The sequence below is a fragment of the Mus caroli genome, unplaced genomic scaffold, assembly GCF_978045245.1.
Source record: "Mus caroli unplaced genomic scaffold, Mus_caroli_1 scaffold_14, whole genome shotgun sequence".
In the NCBI taxonomy this organism is placed as follows: Eukaryota; Metazoa; Chordata; class Mammalia; order Rodentia; family Muridae; genus Mus; species Mus caroli.
The window spans coordinates 112,136,863-112,156,318 of record NW_028227269.1 but is presented as its reverse complement, the minus strand read 5'-3'; the positions used below and the strand labels follow the sequence as shown (position 1 = coordinate 112,156,318).

The window sequence follows — 19,456 nt, the reverse complement described above, 5'->3', positions numbered from 1 at the left end:
GGGAAGTTCTGCAGTTTATTAGGCTGTGGCCTTATGCCCACAAGATGTCTTCAGATAGGAAAGGGCCATTGGGTGCCAATCCTTTGCTCTTCTGTTTCTTGGGCTGTCAGTTTTTATGTGGAGAAGACATGAACCAATTCCAAAGTCATGTACCCTACAAGAACTGACATACACAGAGAGACAGAGAATAACAAAGGAGTCCTCTCATTCACCTATGGGGGTCTTATAACTTAGAACAGGAAGGGGCCAACTTATCAAGAATCGACCAAAAGGGGGTCACTTTGACCACACCACAATACAGGAAAAATATCAATGAAGGAAGAACAATGAAAGGCCAAATCAAGGTGGTTGGCACATGACAAAAACCAGGGCTCATAAAACAATAGATGTGAGCAAAAAGAAGCATTGGAATCATAACGGGGTACATAGGGGTCACTCTCACCCCTGTTCAAGTGCCAGATATTGTTTTAGCCTTAGGATCCCTGAGTTTATCTTTACAGGTAGTGGATAAGAAGACACAAAATCGATGACACAGATGTGAAGTCAAAGCAGACTCATATTTTGCTATAGTAAAGAATGCCTTTATACCTTCTGCCCATAAAACCTCTGCCCGTATATGCTCATCTCCACATGGCTGCCACCATCTACTTGGCTGCCAAGGTCACACACTCTTTGTTCTTCTCTGAGTCTCAGGCAGGGATTGTGTTTGTAAATGCAAAAGTCCCTGCATGAATCATTACAGGCTAATAGGCAAGACATGCTAACTTGCTCCTCCTACATATTATAAATCCATCTCTGTGATAGCAGGTCATGTCCAGAAGACAGTATTTAACAGCACTCCTCCCTGTGTTCCACCTCTCATGGTCTTTCTGCCACCTCTTTCTCAGTGTTCTCTGAGGCTACATGAAATGTGAACAAAACTGAAAAAAAAAAATCTCTGTGTCAAATACCTAATAAGGAATGGGAAGGAAAATCCCTGCCCATGTCTGTGAGCAGGGAAATGCTGGTGCTTTAACAAGAAAAGTGTGGTGTGGTGAGAGAAAGTGATGAGAAGAAGGGAAGCATGGGAATTGGGGGGGAAATCCCAATTATACTGAAAATGCTATGTTGATGGCAAGATATTGTGTCTTGTTACAAAAATTGAGTTCCTAAGTTATTCTCAGTATATAAAAGTGGAGGATTTAAACTGGACTTAAACACACACACACACACACACAAGAGTAGATGAAAAGAAATAGTCAGGAGGTGCCCAGTGAATAAAGAAAAGAAAATGGCACAGTTAGTGGGGATCATAGAAAGAACTGGAGGATACAAATGGGTTTCCTGTAAATATGTCTTCATAGTAATCTCTGTTCAATAATCACACAATGACAAAGTATGCCTCATTCACAAGCCCTGATGAGCTGAGGAAAGCATCTCTCTGAAATGAATAAAATTCAGAAGTGTCCTAAGTGTCCCTCTCATAGGAAAGGGGTGTTGCTACATTTTCCAGGAAGCAGAGACTATGTCAAAGAACAAAATCAAGGAGAAGCCATGTCCAGACCACAGAGTGGGAATGACTGAGCTCCTGTATGGAAACACAACTATGTGTCCTGCTTTTATTTTAATACTATACTGAGGAGACATGACATTATAGAAACACAGCATGTTCTTTGCATATGCAGAGCCAGGAACTAGATGAAGTGTGGTAATTCTTAACAATAAACAGGTATACACAGAAGAAGTTTACTGTTTCAATTATTGTAACTGCCATCGTGGTCTTTGATAATTTATATCTTCTCTGAGCACTGCCCTCTCCCAAGGTTCCAAATTCAGAGTATCCTATAGCAGGAAGAGTTGCAAATAAGACTTATTTTTTGTAACCATGAAAACAATATGTGCCCTGACCCTTGAATCTCTGGCAGAGGAGCCAAGTCCTGGATTCCCAGATCCTCACATTAATTGATCAGCAGTGAAAACAGACCATTCACCATGGACTTGGTTCTCATCTGGATTCTCCATGTTGTTGAGAAAGGATTTCATTGGGAAGAGCTGCATCATATTTCTATGACCAGGATAGGAAGAATCTGGACTTCTATGATAGATTTCTACCCAGAATACTCTGTGTTTGCAGGTGTCCAGGGTGAGGTAGAGCTGGTGGATTCTAGGAAAGGCATAGTTATGCCTAAAAGTACCTGAAACTCTCATGATAAACCTCTGGATTCAGATTCAATGATTACTACATAAGCAGGGTCCTCCAGCCTCTAGGGAAGGGTCTTCAGTGCTGACCATACATTAATAGAGATAGTTCCATCAACTGTGCTGAAGCCATGACAAGCCAATTCACCGTCAGCAGAGACAATGCCAAGAACAACATCTACCTGGATATTTGCAGACTGAGGACACAGCCATGTATTATTTTGCAGGATATAAAGTGAGTGGATGTTAGTGTGAGCTCAGACACAACCATCCCTGCAGACTGATCAGGAAAAGAAGAGAGTGTTGAGACCTCAGAGTGTTCTGAGTCACACAAGAGCCTTTTGAAAGAGACATACAGGGATGTACTCCTCTGTGTTTGTGCTGCCTACCCATATCAAACTTAAAGATTCTGTCAACAGGTATAGTGTGTAGTAATCCTTGAAGTATCCAAATTTTTATTGAAAAATCAACTTTGCATTGTGATATATATTTTCATTAACATATTATACTCTGTCCTACTGATGCATTATCCATTTTCTCTGCTTTGTTCTTTCTCCTCCTTCACTACCTCTGTCTTTGTCCCCATTCCTTCCTCCTTCTATTTGTGTGTGTATGTAGGAGTACTCATGTACAGTTTGACATGTGTTAACTTTCTCTAAAAATATACACATTTTTTTTAAGACAGCTTCAATTATTAGTCGTGTACCGCACCACTGGCTAGACCTATTTTCCAGTGAGCCTCAGTGATAATATTCCCACTGAACACCTCCATGAAGAGAATACTGATTTCATGCCACACTCAGCTCTTTTTGTAGTCATGAAGACCTAAGGTCAGAGATTATATCCAATGTAAGAGTTCTTCTGTGCAAGGACTTGAACCACAGTGATATTTTAAATATACATCACATTGTTTTTCAGTTTCATTTGAGCTCTTCCCTTATCAAAATGCAGACCATCACAAAAGGCAAGTGATTCTTTGTCATTACCAGCATCAGATCATGAAGAAGCAAAGGAACCTTGAGATTGTAAACCCTAAATAGAGGTCAGCTCAAAATTAAGTATAAGTCCAGTGGACTTGGTGCCTTCTGTTTGACTCCATAGTATCCACATATAATCAGATACACATTAATAAAAACAAAGTTTTCAAAAATTTCTCCCTCAATGCTACTAGTTAGCCCAATGGTTGATCTAGTTAGCCCAATGGTTGAGTTCTTGTGTACTATATATGAGATCTTGATTCAAATAGAAATATTTCAAAAATATATTCCTCCTCTTAATTTATAAAGATTGTATTTGAAACATCATTGCTTCCTGTAAAACGTTAGGACAATGTTTGTCTCAAACAAGAAATAAATCTCATAATTCTTTTCATTTCTAAAACTTCCCTGCCATTTGAATCAGTAGGATAAAACTTAGCATATAGATCAAGGAGATGAGAGTTGGTATCCTCCTGAGCAGACATATTTCTGCCCTCTCACCTCTAATTGGGCTTCTTCATCTTAGTCAATGCGTGTCGGAAGATTAGGTTGCATAATTACCAAAGAATGTACATTAAACCCAATATGATAAAGAAGAGAGAGAAGATAGAAATCATAAAAAAGGAAGGAAGGGAAAAAGAGGCATGAGACAAGGAGAGGCCAGAAGGGTTATTAGGAATTAGAGGAAGAAGAGAGAAGAGCAGCTAATGGGAAGAAACCTATATAATCACATTATGCATAATCATGTATTGCTCATTTTAAGTAGCATAGGTAACATGGACTGAAAAACTGTTATGAATAACACAGGATATTAATATACATGTATGTTATCTGTCCTTGTATTGTGTCTTTGTGTAGTTTGCCTGCTGTGCATGTCTTTCTGTATGTCTACATCAGGGTATTTATGTTTGTTTGGGTGATGCATATTTTCTCATAATATGTAAATGGTTAACATGGCAGAGTTTACCACAGCATCCTATGACCACATAGCTCATTTCAGTGGTCAAGTGGCCAGGGAAGCTGGGAGTGAGGTATTGCCTTCAAGGTTGGGCATCTCTTCCATTGAAGAAGTCTCTGCAGACAGTATAGCTCCCATTCTTACCTAACATTCACTGTGAGATTCAGAACACCGTTATCAGAGGCTGATAACTCACTTCAGCTCCTGCCTTCCTCATTTCAATGTGTGGCGAAGACTGTGTTGCTCATGGGCACAGTCCACTCTTATTTTTTTTTTATTTTCATTCAACTGGTGTTGATCAGTTTATAAATGAGATTCCTACATATGCAGTGGGTCATTTTCACAGCACAACTGAGGATGTAGTGCAGACCAAACTCAGAAGAGGAGTCAGCAATTGATATGAAATTGCTTCCTCCTTTTCTTATCCCCACCCTCTGTGTATGTGTGTGTGTGTGTGTGTGTGTGTGTGTGTGTTCTTGTTTGAGTTTCCTCCCTACTTCTACCTTCTTTACAGTGACACTCAGAACACTGATAATTACACTTCCTTTTTTTGTAGTCACAAATGCTGGATGTCAAGGAAAAATCTTGGAGTGGCTAATGCACATTTTAGGATTGGGTAAACCAAAGTTAGTCATCAAAGCATTATTATCTTTGGAAATGGTGAAGTTTAAAAGATAGAAGAGCTATACATAAAGCTGAATAGTAGAATCCTTGCCTAGCCATACAATATCTTGAGTTCAAGGACCAAAACCAATAAACAATTAAATACATTTATAGGTATTTTACACAGGAAAATACGACTTCGCACATTCTCAGACTGAATGAAGCAGTTGCATGGCTGCAGAGGAAATGGCAGTCCCTAGAGTATAAATCATAGATGGAAAGTGGTGCAGAAGGAACAACTCTAGAGGGAGTCCTATTAGCTCAGCGCTTGAGTTCCATAACAACCAGTTCAGTCAAGGACTGTGGCACCCATTAAACAGTTCTAAATAACTAAAAACCATGAGTGCCAGGTAGAGAAAGGGCAATGCTTGCATGAATGGAAATGCTACATGCTGAGACCGGACCTGAAGATGTGTATGCTTGCACATGCTGGTGAAGGCCACAAGATGATTCTGCACATTGAATGAGATTGATTTCTACCTGACTTTTTGCAACAGGGTCTCACACATTCAGATACAATTATTAGATGGAAAGTACCAGAGAGCCGCTGATCACCACTTCTCATTCCTTGGAGTACCTAAAAAAACCACCTCACCCAGTTTTGCAAATAAATGCTGAGGGTCAAAATGAGATCCTTACTCAGGGAGAAAGGCTCCATACACCTGGGATATCTCTTCAGCACTGGATCTTAGTGTGGCAGTATTTTCCCTGTGTAATTACTTTAAAATAGTGCAGCAGGTGGTCTATGATTGGACAGGGAAAGGGGAGGTGGAGGTAACAGTTGCAGAGAGAGAGAAAGCAACTCAAGAGAGGGAAGGGAAGAGAGATCAACAATGCACAGGATGATTTGGACCCAGCTTAGCTTCGAATGGCCACAGCTAGATAAGTTATTATAGGGATAATCAATTGGGGTGACTAGTCTAATCTAGCTGGGCCACTTGTATCGTTATCAATCGGCACAGAGATTATTATGTGAGCATCTTGTGAAGTAAGAATTTATTGATACATAAATCTGACTGGTTAAGAGTTTTTAGTTTTGATTTACTGGGTTACTGGAGTGTGGAACCACCAACTATGGGGTTTTATGGCTGAGAAGGAACTGGCGGCTCCAGAAAGAAGTGAACCAGAAATGGGAACACAGCTATCAGTCACTGCCTGCCTGCCTGACTGCCGGGACTAGCTAGAGACAGAGACATAGGGACTGGGCCTGTCATGAGAGATTACTGGAGGCACTGGGACAGCGAACTTAATCATGTGGGGAACACAGCCAATGTCCACAGTCAGCTGCTGATTATGCTGATCTAGAGGCAGAGGCCCAGAGACAGCACTGGGGCAGAGAGTTTACTGGCAGTAGCTTAGGAAGCCTGCCATTCTTTTATAATATTTCTCACAACATCTTATCACTACACAGAGTATATACTAATGAAATATTGTAATCTATGAAACATATATGTAGAGTTATAATAATTTTAAAAGAAAGGCACAAGTATAGCTTTTCAAGCCATTCTGTGTCTATATGAATGAATGTCATGAGGCCAATCACTTAAATCTCTGTAAAACTCTGCCAGTTGTGGGTTTTGGCAATGTAGTAACAATTTTGAAATATTGATTCCTTTACACAACACAGAAATGTTAGAAGAATTTGTCTTCACTTTAATCCCAGGTGTGTTGACCAGAGGCTACTGCAGACCATCTACAGCAGCTGATGGGGGATTTTCTCATGTTCTACCAGAGCTTTGATTTAGCCAGCTCCAGATAGATTTTGTGATTGTCTGATATTTGGAATTCAGGAACTGAAATGTTAGGGCCCTAAGAGGTTGGATTGGTTGTTGCTGGTCATTCAGGACAGTGGTTGTGGTTTGTTAGTAGTCATGGTTAAACAGGAAACATTTTTTATTGGATATTTTCTTTATTTACATTTCAAATGTTATCCCCTTTCCAAGTTTTCCCTTTAAAAATCCCCTATCTCCTCCTCCCTCCCTGCTGCTCTCCAACTCACCCACTTCCACTTCTTGACCATGGCATTCCCTTGTAGTGGTGCATAGAACCTTCACAGGACAAAGGGTGTCTCATCACATTGATGACTGACTAGGCCATTCTCTGGTGCATATGTAGCTAGAGACTCGAGTACCACTCGAGTAAACTGTATGGTCCTCTCCTTTGCATCTTTACAATACTTTGCCTTTGAGTTGCAAAGGAGCAATAAGTTTTCAACAATCACCAATGCAACTGTATTTTAAATTTTTCCACCTTTGTTCTTCCTATTGGATGAGCATTTTTTTAAATCTAAAACAAAAAACAAAAATCAAAAAACAAACAAAAACAGGAAACAATTCAAAACAAAACAAGCAAAACAAAACAGATTCAGGGATCTCTACCTCTCTCTTCCCTGTACCCTCTGTGTCCTCTATCTTGTGATAGAAATTGAAATTAAAGACATAAAGCAAGGGACAATGAAAAACACACAAAGGAGTAGAGACTGGCTACAAGTGGCAGCCAACATGGAGCTGGGCAGAATTTAAATAGACATAGAGAAATGTCATGGCATGAAGCAGTGACTTTTTCTGTTCACAATGCCTGCAAAAACTTTATGGTGCCTACTAATGCTGAGATATGCAGGTTTTGGTTCAAGAGAGGATTTTCTGTTTTGTTTGTTTTTAAATTTTTCTTCTTTGTATATTCTGTATTTTTTAACAATGGTTGAAAGAATAGCTAAGCAGTTGGAAAATTTGTGAGGAGAAACCAAGGGCCTGAGAAACAAATAAATCAAAATTTTGAAATGGTAAAAGAAAGGATTCATTCTATTTTCTCTTTTCTGAAAAGGTTGCAGAGTTGAATGTGCAACAGGAGAGGTTATGGGTGGATGTGGAAGACCTTGTGAAGGAAGGAAGATAGGAAGAGAAAGAACGAAATGGCTCAGCCCCAAATAATGAGCAAGAGAGTGAGAGTCACGTACAGGAGAAAAGAAGAAAATAAACAGTGCTGTGGGTCATTTGGGTCAGAGAAAACCTGAAAATGCTGGAGGTCAATGTGATGAAAGAGACACTTATGAAAGGAAGGGTTAAACTCAATCCATCAGTCATGACAGAGTTAGAGAATGGGCAGTCTGGAGTTACAAGATCACGATTAGCCTTCCAAGTGTTCATACAGAATATTCCTGATAATGAGATGAAGCAAAGTTTTGACAAGATAGGATCGTATCCTATAGCGATATATAGATCAGAGGCATGTAGCAGTAAATCTCCAACACAATTAAGCCCAGGCAATGAAAATACAACTCAATTAATATGAATACATGCTCTGCCCCTAGACTGGGCAGATCTACCACTCCACTACCATACAAGAGATCCCTTAAACTTGTGGTTTCTCCAGGCCAGGTGCTTCTGCTCTTTCTGCTCTACTTTCCTTCCTCCTCCTCCTATGTCATCCTCTCTCTCTCTCTCTCTCTCTCTCTCTCTCTCTCTCTCTCTCTCTCTCTCTCTCTCCCAACACTTTCAGCTGCACCTTCCCCTCTTCATCCCCCAATCAGTGGCTCTGGCCTTTATTTATAAATTAAGGTGGGAAGAGGGTTATAGGAAATTACCTGAGTGCTGACTCTCATTCCTTGTTCATAACCCCTCACAAGAGAACAGAATTAATATCAAATATGATTAACCCCAGGGCTATCTGCAAAAAAGGCATCATAAAGAGGTCATGATTTCATATGGGATGTACTGGATTTATGTGAAAAAAACGTTTAAATACATGGGTTTACTCAAACTATAGACTCATACCCCCAAGATGGGAAGAGACTGATAACATTTGTACTGGAGGCTGGTCTGCTGTGGCAGCCATTATCATAGTGGAGGGAAGAAGCCTCAAAGAGTGAAATAGAGGAAGGGGAACCAATACAGTAAACCAACAGTTACTATTTAAAGGGCAGAATTCTGATGTCCTAAGGAGGGCACTCCAAAATACCAATGGACTTATCCTTAAATTCATTGCTTAACAAGCCTACACTGATCTCAGTGGCCCATAACTAAGGAGAAATTACAGGCACTTGAACAGCTGATACGAGAACAGCTGGAGGCTCAGTATACAGAAGATTCTACAAGCCTATGGATCTCCCCTGTATTTTTTATGATGAGGAAATCTGGAAAATATAAAATGTGAAAGATTTAAGATCAGTTATTAGAGTAATTCATCCAATGGGTCTCTTGCAGCCTGGAATTCCTTTACATTGTTTATAACAACAATATATGGATTTGATGGTTGCTGCAATTTCTAATGAGTTGGTTCCAACAACCCTACACACACAATACATTCAAACAAATTTGATAGATGGAGCTAAGAGACAAAAACATTATTTTTCTCACATGGCATATATATATATACACCACCAAAAATCTCCAAAATTAAAATGTGATTACATTGTATTTTTCTTTTACTGAATGACTATAAAAAGATACAACGTTCTCCAATTCATTTACATGAAAATATATTATGTAGTGCCGGTAAAGAAAACAAATTAACCCAAGAACGGGTGTATATTCAAAATAAGCAACTTTTTAGATTCACAAAGTGTGGGTAAGCAAGGTAATTTTTTCAATCAGTTTTTTTTTACTGGCAGGCAGCAATTCAGAGTTACAATGAGCGAATTGATTATTTTATTGTTTATCTTAAAATTAATCTAACAAAAATATTAATAGAATAACAAATTTATACTTTTTTATAAAAACAATCAGTCATTTCTACTTAAACAAAACTCACATCTACTTATCAATCATTTTATTAAGTCATATTAGAAAGCTGAGTGCTAAAATGGGTATAAGAAAACCATTACCTTATTCACCAGCCCAGCTTCAAAAAAAAAGTCATATCAGTTGGTGCCCCAAGTGTTCTTGTTCCTTGACCTTAAAAAAAAGTCCTAGCTTAACTATTAAAAGTTTTTTTTCCAAAACTTCTAATTGATCCCTTAGATAAATTTTTGTACTAACCACTGGGACACCTCCCATGAGTTCTGAAGCAGTGTGTTATTCCTCATGCATGGCCCTTTGTAGGGCTGTGGGTGTAGGGGAAGTGGGGGGAGGGAAAGAGCCTGTGTCTGGCCAGAAATCATGTGCTCTGGGCTGCAGACACGGGAGGAGTGTAAGACACTTTCCACTTGGCCCTGGGTGGGCATCTGGCTGTGTGAAGCCACTGACCACATACAGTGGGGGGTGGCCAAGGGGTAGCCCCTGGTACCAGGGGCCCCAGGGGCGACAGACTATTGGCCCTGGATATACCAGAATAAGGCAGAGGGAGAAAGGCTCCCATACAGGCAAGAGTCCTTAGTCTGGTCAGTGGCTGGAGCATATGAAGGTCTTCTGATGGGAGATTAGGCACAGCCAGTTAGGAGAAAGCCAATCCCATCATCCAAGCACAATAGGCTTTGATGAACAGAGACAGTCAATGGTTTTAGAACTTTATTGTAGAAAGGTAGGGAGAAGGAGAGAATGTGGAAAGAGAAAGAGAGACTAGCCATGGCCAAGAGGAGGGACGGGGGAAAGAGAGAGAAACAGAAAAGGCTACAGAGTAAGGAGAGAGAGAGAGAGAGAGAGAGAGAGAGAGAGAGAGAGAGAGAGAGAGAGAGAGAGAGAGAGAGAGAGAGAGGAGAACAATGTGGGGACAAGCATCCCCTTTTATTGTGAGCTTGTTATCTTGAAGTTGCTAGGTAACTGTGGAGGAGAGTTTGGCGTGAAGTTCACAAGCTTGGAACATTGTGTATGTGACTACTAGATACAACTTCTCCTATGGGGGCTGTGGGAGCAGTAACTTCAACAGGAGACAGACATCCAAGAGCCATGAGGGAACACCTTCCATCCTATGTAGGTAGGAACATCCACCACCCAGTTTTACTGGGGTTCAGACCTCAACTCAACTGGAGACCAGCCTATCTGTGCATAGCCCATTGCCCTACAGCCCTTGACAGTCTACAGAATCCCAGGACTGGTAGAGATCCAAAATATCTAGGATTACTCAGGGAAACACTGGATTGAAAATAAAATTTCCAAAACAAATAATAAATACATAAATAAATGAATAAATAAATAAATACCCAAATTGGAGCAAGTGAACTTGCACTAAATCCATCAAACCTTGCACAGGATGACTGTCTCCCTAACCTTAAGATCTACTTCTATTAATGTCATTCAGAAGACAAAGATTATGCACAAAACAACAACAACAAAAAAAAAACAATAATCCCAACAGGTAAATACTGCAACTATAACTAATAGACCCACAGTCCCTGAGGCCTGACTGTACAGGTCCTCACATTCAGGAATCAGCACTGAATACCGACCACTCCTCATGGACTCTGGGCTCAGCTTTGCTTTCCTTGTCCTAATTTTAAAAGGTAATTCATAAAGATAAGATTCTGTCTGTTGTGTGCACATGAGAAACAGAAAATTTTTTTGTTTCTCTACTTTGTTTTGTTTTGTTTTGTTGGTGACAGTTTTTGCCTCAGAATTCTCTGTCTGAAGGTGCCCACTGTGAGGTGAAACTGGCAGAGTCTAGGGGAGGCTTACTGTAGCCTGGAATGTCCTTGATACTCTCCTTAGCAGCCTCCAGATGCACTGTCAGTGACTACTGGTTGGCTTGGGTTTGCCAGGCTCCAAAGAAGGGCCTGGAGTGGGGGTGTGGCATTAGTTTTTCATGGTGGTGGTAGCACCTCCTAGGCAGACACCCTGAAGAAGTGGGTTGGACCTAACTTATTCAGAATCAATATTTAGAGATTCTAATCCTTGAAGACGTCACTTTTGACCAAGTATATATGAAAGATGTTATGGAAGTTTGAGGTGGTTTGAGTATGCTTGGTCCATGGATAGGAAAACTATTAGAGTATTTTAGGAGGAACTGTGGCTTGTTGTAGAAGGACATCACTGTAGGGGTAGGCTCTGTGGTCCTATGTTCAAGCTCTACCCAGTGCAGAATAGAGCCCTCTCCTGCCTGCAAGAGGAAAGACTTTCTCTTCCTGACTGCCTTCAATTCAAGTTGTAGAAAATCAACTCTTATAACACTATGACTGCGAGCATGCTGCCATGCTTCCCACCATAACAATAGACTGAACCTCCCAAACTTTAAGCCAGCCTCTAATAAATGTATTCTTTAATAAGACTGAACTCGGCTATGGTGTCCTTTAACAACAGTAAAATAGAAACATAGACAAGGTTCTAAGTCTCTACAGGACCACCTCTATGTCCTTGGTGTTGTATGTAATTATTGAACAAATGCTATAGACAAGTTGTATGGCCAAAAATCCACCCCCTTCTTAAAATCTGCTGATCTGTAGCCATACAGATTAGATTCCTTTTCTGCACTCATTTCCCTTACTTGCTGAGACATTTTGGGGACATGCTCAGATTCCCTGAACTTCCTGCTGTCAAAAAAAAAAAACAATACAAACAAACAAACAAACAAACAAAAACCCTCCAATTTGAATAGAATTGGTAGTAAGCTGTGGGGAAAGGAGTAAGAATAGAAATAGGCAGGAAGAAACTCTGGTGACTAACTGGAAGTCTGGGATGGAAAATTATATGCAAAGTCAAAGGACATAACTGTATCTGAAATTCCTAACAGAGGGGATATCGAAGTGGAGTGGCCACCTCCTATAGGCTGGCAAGACTTCCAGAGGAGGGAGGTGAAAAAATAACTCACTCTTGTCTACAAGATGTGCAGTGATAAAGATGGAGTAGAGACTGATAACACAGCCAAATATTTAAGGTCCCAACTTGAGATCCATCTCATGGGTGAGAGTCAGTTCTGACACTATTATTGATACTCTGCTATGCTGGAAGTCAGGAACCTTAGCAAAGCTGTCTGCCAAGGGTCTTCATCCAAAAATGATATATACAGATGCAGAGACACACAGCCGAACAAAAGGCAGAGCCCAGGGAGTCTCATGGAAAATAGGGCATACAGATGATTAGTTCATAGGGGTCAAAGACAGCACAAGAAGACCCAAAGGGTCAACTAACCTGGGACCATGGGAACTCACAGAGCCTGAGTTTCAACCAGGGAACAGGCAGGAGCTAGAACAAGGACCCCTACATATTTGTAGCAAATGTGTATCTTGAGCTCTGGTGGGTCCCCTAACAAGTAGAGTGAGGACTGGCGAAATCTCTGCTCCCTGACATTGGATCCTGTCCTGACAGGTTGAGCCACAGTCAGAGAGGGTGTGCCTAGTCCTTCTGACATTATATATCCCAAGGTGTGGTCATACCCAAGGGAACTCCCCTTCTCTAAGAAGAAAAGAAGGGGCAATTGGTGAAGGGATTTGTAAGACTGGAAATGTAAAGAGAGAGGGCTATGATCAGGAGGTAAAGTGAAAAAGATTAATGAATAAAACTTAAAGCAAAAAATAAATAAATAAATAGTGCATATGAGGGTGCTCCTCTGAAGTAGAACAGAACAAATTGTATTGAAATGCCTTTGAAATTCTCTCCTCTTAGACATATCCTGTGCTTATATTCCATATGAAAAACTTAAGTGCTCCAACACAGCAGACACATTTTTCTTCTAAACAACCACTCATTTTGATCACGTGTCTGAGATGTGATTCTGAAGAATAGCATAGAGATTAGGGAAAAGAAAAGAGAGAAATAATGTTCTCTTAGGCAGACATCTTTCTGGCCTCCATCCTCTGACTGTATCCTTTCTTTAGGTCAGTGTATATGGACAGAAGATGTTGCATAAAGCCAATATCTTGAGTAACCAGAGAAATAGAAATTGAATTCTACATGATAGGTTGCCTCATAACCAAAAAAAAAAAAAAAATGAGAGCAACTGATGAAAAAAGAATGAAAAGAAATGTTATGCAGTTGGGGAGAAAGAGGACCCTGTTCCCTTTCAACATGAACATGGTACTATATGACACTGGCAAATAATGTGCAGGATCTCAGGGAAATTCACATGGTGACCACATGAGTGAGCGATCTCTTCTCTGCATGTATAGTGATGTCAGGAAGTGACATTTTCTTTGAAAATAGATATTTGCATTTCGATGTACACTTCCTGATTCTACAATTGCACTGCACATCACTGCTGGGTTCCCTGTGAGAGAGACTGGGGCATAAAGACACATAAAGGCACCCTCACTGAATGGTGCTTGAAGCTTGCTCATATCTATGATCCTTCTCCTATGTGTGAACAGTGTGGAACTTGTCCTTGAGTTAAAGTAGGGGCAGGTGTTATGTCTCTCAGATTGTTAAAACAAATTGACTGAGGTACTGTGGGCATCCAAGAATGTCTATTTGCTAGCATGTGTCCTACTGACTTTTCATGTGAGCAAACACCCATTAAACTGCTGTACTATAAAACAGAAAACATTTATTGCTTCCCAAAGTTCTTGTCAATATGCCCTCATGTGATTATGTGAGTCTATATGGGGCACAAATACTGACAATCTTTATGTTCTCTGAATCAGTTCACCTGGCCTTTCTTCTGACCTTTAAAAGTTTGACCAAAGTTTTCCAATGGAAGCAGACCCTCCTTGCTTCTTGTTTTCTAAGTTCAAGATTGATTGTTTCCAGGCTTTGTGTTCACAAGGGTTGAGAATAGATTGTAGGGAGACTCTTTGTATCCAACTGATTTGAAATTCATCAGTCATTCCTTTTACAGAGGATCACTAAGCCTAACTATTTATATCATATTTACCAGAATCATCCTTATGCACTTTTTCTGAGGATTCATTTACTTAAATTACCCAGCCATTCAGTAGGTATTATTTTTCTTCCTTTTTAGGAATTGTATATGCTACATGTATATAATTAAATATGACAACATTTGTAAGCTATTTTCATTTTCAACTCACACCCATATCTTCTCCAAAGTAACCTCTCTCAACTTCATGGCATTTCTAAGTCAAGTCAATGCATCCCATAGGTGTGTGTGTGTGTGTGTGTGTGTGTGTGTGTGTGTATACACAAGGACTGCAGGATAGAAAACCTGCCAGTGACCACCCTGTACTTCTCCACATCCTCTTGTTTGATGTTCTCTGAGCCTTGGAGGAATTTAAATGGGACTGGAAAATGTCATGTCAGACAATATAAAAAAGGCTTGAAAGGGGACAAAAAATATGCCAGTTCCTGTCATATGCAGAATATTCATGTGAGTCAGGGCTCTGGCTTCTGTTGTACAGCTTTGGAAACAAGAATAGGAACCCTAGGCAGAAGACACATCTTAAGTGTGGAGCAAGGAGCACTGGTGAAGTGAAAACAAGAGTGAGGTGTGCTGAGAGGAAGCAGATGAAGAAGAAGGAAACAAGAGACCTGGTTAAATAGGAAATGGTCATTTTAAAACTTAACTAGAAGCCCTGGTGATACAGATTATGATAATTATGGGAAATGAAAACTAGTCTAACAAAATATAGAGACAGTCATGTGTTACCTGGTATAAAATGGTGAAAAGAAAATGGTAGAAGGGGGACTAAACAGGAGAACTTTAGGATGCAAAACTTAAGTTTGCTGCAAATAGAAATATGTTTCCATTACAAACCCTGAGTCTTAGACAGATGGGGACATGAAATTCTTTTGTTGTTGTTGTTGTTGTTGTTGTTTGTTTGTTTGTTTGTTTGTTTGTCAAGACAGGGTTTCTCTGTGTAGCTCTGGCTGTCCTAGAACTCACTCTGTAGACCAGGCTGGCCTCGACCTCAGAAATTAGCCTGCCTCTGCCTCCCAAGTGCTGGGATTAACTAAAATTCCTTAGATACAAAGAATCTCTAAACCCTGAGGACATTCTATCACAAATAAGTAAAATTCAGAAAATTCTGAGTGCGAATGTCACATAGAATGAGTTATGCTACCATCAGCTCATAGGTGTGATCCTCTACAAAACTCATATTATTGAAAAGCCATATTGTGCCCAGACTTTGGAAATACTGAGCTCATATCTAGAAATAGAGTTATGTGTGGTTCTATTTAATTACACATTTACACTAAGGAAACCTGACAGTATGGGAACAAAGCTTGTCCTGTGCACATGCACAGAGGGAAACTAAACAGAGTATGGTAAATCCCTAACCAAAAGGGATAAAAATGAAACTACAATATGTTTCAAATGCTGTTACTGAAATATGGTTTTTTGATGCCTTATATCTGGTATCATCAGTGGCATCAGCCTAGGTCCAACCCCAGAGCATAGTATAGCAGGAAGACATGCAAATAAGTCTTCTCTGTGCCCATGAAAAACACCTAGGCCCTGACCCTGCAGCTCTGACAGAGGAGGCCAGCCCTGGATTCGATTCCCAGTTCTTCACATTCAGTGATGAGCACTGAACACAGACACCTCACAATGAATTTCGGGCTCAACTTGATTTTCCTTGTCCTTACTTTAAAAGGTAATTTATTGAGAAGAGATGACATCTATTGTATGCACATGAGAAACAGAAAAATTGTTTTGTTTTGTTAGTGACAGTTTTCCAACCAATATTCTCTGTTTGCAGGTGTCCAGTGTGAAGTGAAGCTGGTGGAGTCTGGGGGAGGCTTAGTGCAGCCTGGAGGGTCCCTGAAACTGTCCTGTGCAGCCTCTGGATTCACTTTCAGTAGCTATGACATGTCTTGGGTCCGCCAGACTCCGGAGAAGAGGCTGGAGTGGGTCGCAGCCATTAGTAATAGTGGTAGAAACACCTACTATCCAGACACTGTGAAGGGGCGATTCACCGTCTCCAGAGACAACGCCAAGAACGTCTTGTACCTGCAAATGAGCAGTCTGAGGTCTGAGGACACGGCCATGTATTACTGTGCAAGAGGCACAGTGAGTGAATGTTACTGTGAGCTCAAACACAAACCTCCTGCAGAGCACCCAGGACCAGCAGGGGGCGCGGAGAGCACATGGAGCTCTGATTCACAGAAGAGTTACAGCCTGTACCATTGGACCCAACCTTCAACCCACCATCAAAATATTCGATCCAAAATTGTTCCTGCCTAAGAGTAATTCAAGGACAAAATGGACCGGAGACTGAAGAAATGGCTGAACTGTGACCATCCAAATTTGGATCTATCTCATGGGAGGTACCAAAGCCTGACACTATCACTGATGCTATATTGTGCTTGCAGAAAGGAGCATAGCATGACTGAACTCTAAGAGGATCTATGAGCACCTGACTGAGACAGATGCAAATACAGTGTACAACTGGATTAAGTTTGAAGACTGCTATGGAAGAGTTAGAGGAAGGAATGAAAGATCTGAAGAAGATTACAACCCCAGAGGAAGACCAACAGTGCCAATTAACCTGAATGCCTGGGAACCCCCATAGATTAAGCCACCAGCCAAAAATCATATGCAGGCTGATCTGAGACCCCTGGCACCTATGTCATAAAGAACTGCCTTGTCTGGCCTCAGTAGGAGAAGATGAGCCTAAAGCTGTAGAGTGAAGAGGATGGTGGGTGGATGAATAAATCTGGGAAGTGGGACATATTGGTCCTAAATTTATGAAGTAATTATCTAATCAATAAAGAGAGTCCTGGGGGTAATGGAGGGCTGGACTCCTCTGTGCCTAGTTTGTAACTCTACAGGGATCCTCTTTAAAAGTATAAGGTGCACATAGTATATATGTGTGTGACATTAATCTGGGGGTAAATGTTTCTGTAAGAACTTTATGAATAAACTATATGAATAACATAAAAAGTATAGGTTGTAGCAACCCTTGACCTGTACAAATGTTTATATAACATTCTATTTTCCTTATTTATATGTTTTGCATTTATTTATTTATTTATCATTTCTCTGTGTGTTTCTGTAGTCCTGTATGTGTTTATTTGTCTGTCTCTTTATTGCTCTGTTTCTGTCTCTTTCTCTCTGCCTACTGTTGTATTTCTCTCTGTCTCTTTGTCTCAGATTGTGTGTGTGTGTGTGTGTGTGTGTGTGTGTGTGTGTGTGTGTGTGTGTATACTGAAATGAGATTTCTTCTATCAGTGTACACAATGACTTTGAAATAAAGTCCATCACTGGGCTTGGATATCACTATCTTGCTAGAATGGTTTCCCAAAGAGTCCTAACCATCACACTGTCTCTGTATCTAATAGGTGGGCTTATTGATTAACTACCAAAACTACCCCTTTTATAGTTATGGCTATTAAACACAGATCCTAGTGGTGTGATAAGAACTTGAAGCACAGAGCTATATATACAGCCCCACTAATAATGACTTAAATGAACTCTGACTTGAACAAAACACAGAGCATCACACAAGGCAGAAGTGAATCTATATGAGGACCAGGATCACATCCCAAAGAACCAAAGAACACTTGAGACTCTGGAACCCTAGAGTCAGAGCTGACACTCAGTAAGATTTCCTTCATAGAGCATGATGTGGGATTCAAGAAGAAATCAGGCAGGGTCTGTGAGCCATGAACCAGATGACTTTCAGTCTCTCCATCATCCTCACACAAATCATATACAACAGCTCAGCACTGACTCACCTGTGATGCTGGTGACAAAATGTGTGTAAAGCCTCAAAACTGAGACATGAGGCCAATGTAGCTACTGACATTCAGTGAGCTTCATTTTGCTGCAAACTGCTCCAAAACCACTCAAAGGGTAACATCGGCTTTTTCTATCTCTGTACTTATTATACCTTGGTAGATATAGTTCCCCAATAATTTAATAGGACAAATCTTTTTCCTTTTAACACATTAATCCCCTTTCCTTCCCCCAAGCTTCTAAAATTTTTCTTTAACACTGATGTCTGAGAGATATGGCATAACAGATAGTTGGATTATTCTGAGTTGTTCCTCATCAAAAGAAATCAGCTGTGGCACTTTGGACCTAAATATAACAATATTTCACAAAGGCATTCTGGGAATATATAGATGGTATCGCAACAAAAGAATAGGAGGATTTATGGTCATACAACCCTGAATGAACCAGATACTATCTAGAAGAGTAGGAGGTCTGGGCGTGCTGGCACACATCTTTAATCCCAACAATTGGGTGGGAGAGGCAGGAGGATTTCTGAGTAAAAAGGCCAGCCTGGACTACGAAGTGAGTTCCAGGACAGCCAGGGCTATACAGAGAAACCCTGTCTCAAAAAGTAAACAAAACAAAACAAAACAAGAGTAGGAGGGTATTAGATGTGACATGATGATGGCTATTCAACAAAACCACAATGCTACCTGAGAAAAGGTCTAAGTTTGTCAGATTGTCCTGGAGATGTGTTGCCTGTGATAATGGCATAGCTGGAACTGAAGTGCATTGGTTTCCTGTGAGTTATGGAGAAATAAAAGGAATAGTCTCTGTTTTCTTGGGTTCACCAAGTTGGCAGTGAGCTAGAAGATGATACTGGGGACCATCACAGGTGTTCTACAGAGTTATTCTACATTCTCTGTCCTGCTCTGCCATCATCAGGTCCATCCACCTATGTGAGGACACTGTTTCTGCAAGGAAGATAAGGCTTTAACACCCACAAGAACTCCACAGCCACAACTGCACTAGTGAATGAATGGATAACTGGAAACTGTGGTCAAGAGAGACTGATGAGGCCCCATCTCACTTCCTTGAATATGTCCCCTTTAATTTCTTTCACTGGCCAAAGGAGTGCTAGGATGTGGGTTCTTCACAAATGTTTAATTCACTGTTACTTCCCATTGGTCACCCCACTCCAATCGAGGTCACATTTCAAAATTTCCTATAAGCATATATAGGAAGCCTCAATGTGGTCTCA

At 40.5% G+C, this 19,456-nt stretch overlaps 1 pseudogene across 1 annotated transcript; it reads left to right on the top strand.

The window, feature by feature from the left end:
- Window positions 1-16,021: 16,021 nt before the first annotated feature.
- LOC147001343 (Ig heavy chain V region 5-84 pseudogene) lies at window positions 16,022-16,722 on the top strand (annotated as a pseudogene). The gene is made up of 2 exons (XR_015045094.1): window positions 16,022-16,132; window positions 16,238-16,722. The product of XR_015045094.1 is annotated as an Ig heavy chain V region 5-84 pseudogene (transcript).
- Window positions 16,723-19,456: the final 2,734 nt, after the last annotated feature.